Genomic DNA, 5,580 nt, shown 5'->3' on the forward strand with positions numbered 1-5,580 from the left:
ATATCCTGTAGCAAGTTTCAGAGATTTTGTTGTTTAGGTCTGTGAAAACAACATAATGAATTTTATGTCATCAAAACTTCCTTCTTGTAAAATAGCTCTTATTTTCTGTAAAGATTTCAAGAGAAGAGAAAAGTCTTCTTTAACCGAAAGAAAACTGCGTTGTCACTATGAGGCTAAGAAAGTGCTAAACAAAATCCTGAAGACCAGAAGATTTTGAGGGGAACTTTGGTCCGTTCATCTTGGTGTGAGTTACTGAAGTATTTTATGTTCTTGTGAATCCCACATAAGCTTGTGCAAGCGATGAAACCTGTTGCCATTATTCAACAAAGCACTCAGGCTTTTCACTGGGACTTGTATGTGGACTTAAACGTTAGATCTTCCAACTCCCTACACAGAACAGCAGCAACTTAAAATGGATTAATGTGGGGACTCGGTGTTTTGCCCCATGACCTAGCAGTGAGGCAAAAAGCACTACTATACAAAGGAAACATGTAGAATAGCTTGGAAATTGTTTCAATGAGAATGTCAGAGAAGCTGTCAAAGAAACAATGGGAGATGAAGAATTGCCAAGTTGGAATATAAAAGAAAAAGTTACCATTTATCTAATATTTCTTAGAAAGCTAACTCTAACACATTGACCTTGGGCTGGACTCCAGATGTGAAAGGGCTTTGCTACCTCTTCTTCCTAACAGAAAGAGAAGTAGTGGTCCCAGATGTCAGAGCCAGGGAGCTGAGCATGCCGTACAAAGGCTGTAACTATGCTCTTGCTCGACATCCTTCGTGAACGGAAGCCCTCAGCTACACAGGAAGAGCTGCTGGTCTTTGGTATTTAAAACACGGATCAGGTGGAACCCAATGACATCCCCAAACCTGAATGAAACTTGGGTTGGCAAATTCAGTCTTTTTATCTGTTATGTTAAAAAAAGCCAACGGAACAATCTTATCAGTTTTCCTCTATGATCTTGTTCTTTGTGGTCTCCACTGAATCAAAAAGGTCCCCAATAAGGTGAGTTTTGCTCAGATTAAAGAGGGGTTTGACTGCAAGCTTGATTTATGCTAATTAAAGGAAAAACAAGTTGGACAGGATGCTGATGAGAAAATTGAGACTTGGTAATACATGCAAACAGGGAGAAGCTGTTGTTGTTGTTGATCTTCTTAGCACTTTGTTTTCCAGCAGCAGAAGCTGTTGTGTTTTGTCTCCTCCAAACAGGAACTAATAATGATCTGCCCAATGGACTAATAAGAAGGATGTCTTGCTCTTGTTGAAGTAATTTTTTTCTCTCCTAAAAAGGAAGATCTTTGGAAACATTTTGCATCCTGTTTCCCCCTTTCCTCTCAGATATATGAAGCGTCATGTATGGAGTGCTGCTTGGTGTCCAGGGTGCTCCATCTGTTCTGAAGACGGGTAGAACTGCATGCTCCAAACGTAACAATGGCTGGTCTTAGGCAAGCAGAAGCAAAAAACTGACATTGATGTGCCTTTTAAACTAAGGCTGGGCTGCTTTTCCCTCAAATTCTCTCTGTGCTGAGGGTAAGTGCTGTAACAATACATCAAGGCAATCTCTGTTCGCGCTTGCTCTGCTGGACCATCACAAAACAGATGAAATGGACTGGCAAATTCAGCCTTTGGAGGTTACTGCCCACTTGGCTGCACAGGGCTCTGTAATGCCCTGCTGGAAAAATCAAACAGAATTCAAAGGTGGAGTTGGAGTGAGCCGGTCTGTTCTCGGTGTGTTTGTGCAAACGTATTACCGTGCTACAGCTACTGAGCTACTGTGCACAACAAACCTCTGAGAATCTAACCCAACTCCACCACCGTATGAGCATTAGACATGCTAATAGCTGTCTTCAGCCACTTCTGAGGAGTAGCTTCAAAAATCAAATTAAAATGAAGCAAACCCAAACAGACTGGGTAGTTTCATAATAAGTTGCAACGCTCATACTCAGTGACGTCATCTGCGCCTCTTGCGTTTTCTGTTGCTGTATGAGGTATCGCTGCGAGTAGCGTTGTAGTACCTGCTGCGTACGCCAAAGGTGAGAAACTCTTGTGTGTGACACATCAATATATTCAGGTTACGAGGCCTTACTTGCCCGAGTATTCCTACCGAAGTAAAAAAAAAAAAATAAATCTATTTGAGTGTCTTTATTTCCAAACACTGAGGGGAAAATACATTGTTTTGAACTCACAATTTGAGGAAAAAGAGATGAGGTGAGAAGTACAATGTTCTCCAAGCAGGACTGTGTGCTGTGACTTGGCAGAAATGGCCAGAGAACTATGAGTACGTGTCTTGTTCTTCATTCCTGTATGAGTTACATAAATATATTTATTCTTTTTCTTAACTGTATTTAAAGGTAAGTATTTAAACTAACTTTTTTTTTTTAAAAAAAAAAAAGACCAGTGAGTGTAATCAAGTGTTTGTCTAAACAGGTATACTAAAACAAAATATACAAACCTGTTTCTGAGCAATGGCTACATACAAGAGCTATCCAATACATTTTAAATTCTGTTTGGGGTCAAATGCTAATAGACATACTGATTTTAACACGTAACTGTTGAAAGGCACACAAACAAAACTTGATTTACCAGATTAACAATTTCAGTTGTCTTAAATTAGCAGGGAAAATGACACACTATCATCAGTATGTTTGTGCTGTTCTTCATTCCTTTCATTATAAAGTAAAATGTGAATCGCAAGCCAGATCAAAACTCTTAATATATGAGTGGTATTAGATGTCATTAATCTCAAATAATAATTAAAAATGTAGAACTGGAATACTGCTAAGTACCTAAATCTCCTGAGATGACAAACAATAATGAAAAAGTTCAAGAAGTTTGTAAACAACTTACAAGACAGATGAAGATGTCTATGACAGAAAGACAGATACGCTGGTGATTTGGAGCACTTTAATAGCATCCGTAACACAAAGCAGGCAAGGAACAGCAAAGGTGTTTTTCAGAGATATTCTTGATTGATGTCGTGGTTTAACCCCAGCCAGAAACTAAGCACCACCCAGCTGCTCACTCACTCCCCTCCGGTGGGATGGGGGAGAGAATCGGAAGGGTAAAAGTGAGAAAACTCATGGACTGGGTTAAAGACAGTTTAATAGGTAAAGCAAAAGCTGTGCACGCCAGCAAAGCAAAAACATGGAATTCATTCACTGCTTCCCATGGGCAGGCAGGTGTTCAGCCATCTCCAGGAAAGCAGGGCTCCATCTCACCTGACGGCTACTTGGGAAGACAAATGCCATCACTTTGAATGTTCCCCCCTTCCTTCTTTTTCCCTCAGCATTATATACTGAGCATGACATCGTATGGTCTGGAATATCCCTTTGGTCAGCTGGGGTCAGCTGTCCCGGCTGTGTCCCCTCCCAACTCCTTGTGCACCCCCAGTCTGCTCGCTGGTGGGGTGGGGTGAGAAGCAGAAGAGGCCTTGAAGTGTGCAACCACTGCTCAGCAGTAACCAGAACACCCCTGTGCTATCTACACTGTTTCCAGCACAAATCCAAACCATAGTAGCATAGTATGAAGAAAATTAACTCACCCAGAGAAACCCAGCACAATTAAGATGATAACATTAATTAAATAGTTTGGGACTATCTCCTGAATATGCTGTTCAGTACAATTAAAAGAAGAACCATTAAATGAAGACCACACACACGGAAGTTTACTATTGAAATAAAAAAAAAAAACACATTGCTCCCCTAATTCACTACTGGCTATTCTCAAGCTTCATACTGAAAACTTTGTTACACAGTCAGGTTTTTGGAACATGCTGCCGTCGCCAGACACGTAATAATTAGCATCCCAGATAGCAAGAAAACTAACAGCAGTGCAATAAAGGCACTGTAACGAACGCAGACTCGGTTCGGTGCAATTGATTCAGCTAATTATGTATCCATACTCCCTGGACAGCAAATACCATGTTTTGATATGTTATATCCCCTCTTTACAGCAGAAAGGCAGTCCGCAATCTTAGCTCTGTTTGTTACCTCACGGACATGGAGTAGGAGTCCTTCCCCATGGACACAACTGTGCATAAATCTACACAGTTTATGAGAAAAAAAAAAAGAGCCAGCTGAGAGCCATTTGTTGACCCGTGCTGCACAAAACCAAAAGCTTCCAAGGAGCTGGAAGCATCGCAGGAAGTCTCGCTGTGAATTAACAGATTCCTTAATGACCGCGGTCCGGTGCTGGTAGTCCGTGTTACTGTTATCTCCCCACTGGTGCTGCTTTTCCCCTGTACTGGGCACCTCGGGTTGGCTTAGCCGTGCGCACCAATACGCCATTAAAAGTTTCCCGGCCTGCCCGCCTTGTGGAGCGGCTTCGCTCCCGGGCCGGGGCGGACCCTGAGCCGCAGCACCGGCACCACGGTGACAGGTACAGACCCCTTTGCTGCAGGAGCCCCGCTCTCCCGCCGAGCCGCCCTCTTTGCTCCGCGTCCCGTCGAGCCCCGCAGCGGCTCGGGCTCTGGAAGCGCTGGGGCCCGTCCTTTGGAGCCCGGGGCGTGCGGAGACCTTTCACCGCGCCGCCGCTCGAACCAGTCCGTTCGCGGCCGCCCGCCGCGCGCACGGACAGCCGGGCAGGAGAGAGGAGAGAGCCGGAGAGGAGCGGGAAGCGGCTCCGACGCCGAGCAGAGGGCACAGGCGATGCCCGACCCCCAGCGCTGCCCGACAGGGAGCCGGCCGCAAGCGAGCCACCCCCCCCCCCCCCCTTCGCCGACAGACAGCTGGAGGGGGCGCTTAACGCGCGGAGGGATACCGCGCCGCCGCGTCAGCGCACAGATGTAGACCCGGACGCCGCCGCCATTTCGTGGGAGGGCGGTGGCGGGGTGGTGGGTTTGTCGTCCGCGGGGCGCGCCGCCGCGCCCGGGGGCTAGTCTGTGCCCGCCACGCCGGAGCGGAACCCCCCGGCAGCCCTGCTCGCTCGGCGGCAGGACGCGGCGGAGCGGAGGCGCTGCCCTCGCCAGGGCCGCCCACCAGCAGCCCCAGAACTTTCCTTGCGCGGCCCGGCCCCGCCCCGCCTTTCCCGCGCGCCGGCGCGGCGCTGGCGCCTGCCGCTCGCGAGATCACGCTCCTGCTTCGCGGAGCTGGGCCGTCCGCGCATGCGCCCGGCGGCGCGCGCCCCGCCCCGCCCTTTCCCCCCTCACCTCCGGGGCTGGGCGCTGGCGGCGCGTCTGGCTCCGCCCCCCCCTCCCTTCCCCCCCCCCCCCCCCCGGCCCGCCCGCCCCTCCTTTCCCCGCCCCTCCCGCGGCGTCCGGGCCTGGCCAGCGGCGGCGGGTGCGCTGGGCTCTGTCGCCCTCTCTCTCTCGGGCGGGCGGCACCTCTCGGCTTCCCCTCACACCCCCTTCCTCCTCCCGGTGGTGACGGGAAGCGGCGCGGCGGGCGGAGCGCTTCCCCCGGCAGCCTCCCCGGCGTACGGCCCCGCTGCCCGCAGGCAGGCAGGCAGGACTCCGGGCGGCCGCCGCGCTCCGGTCGGGCGCCCCCCTCGGCTGTTTCCGGAGGAAGGAGAAGCGCAGCTGCCCCCTCCCCCCTCTCCGCCTTCCTCCCCCTCCTCCTCCTCGCTTGCTCCCTCCCTCCCGG

At 49.8% G+C, this 5,580-nt stretch overlaps 1 long non-coding RNA gene across 1 annotated transcript; it reads right to left on the bottom strand.

Moving 5' to 3' along the window:
* Positions 1 to 205: 205 nt before the first annotated feature.
* Positions 206 to 4,378, bottom strand: LOC147528756 (uncharacterized). Its single transcript, XR_015222172.1, has 3 exons — positions 3,991 to 4,378; positions 2,188 to 2,301; positions 206 to 2,101 (listed from the first exon to the last, which is right to left on the bottom strand). It is a non-coding gene; the product is annotated as an uncharacterized LOC147528756 (long non-coding RNA).
* Positions 4,379 to 5,580: the final 1,202 nt, after the last annotated feature.

The sequence above is a fragment of the Tauraco erythrolophus genome, chromosome 5, assembly GCF_009769465.1.
Source record: "Tauraco erythrolophus isolate bTauEry1 chromosome 5, bTauEry1.pri, whole genome shotgun sequence".
NCBI classification, from domain to species: Eukaryota; Metazoa; Chordata; class Aves; order Musophagiformes; family Musophagidae; genus Tauraco; species Tauraco erythrolophus.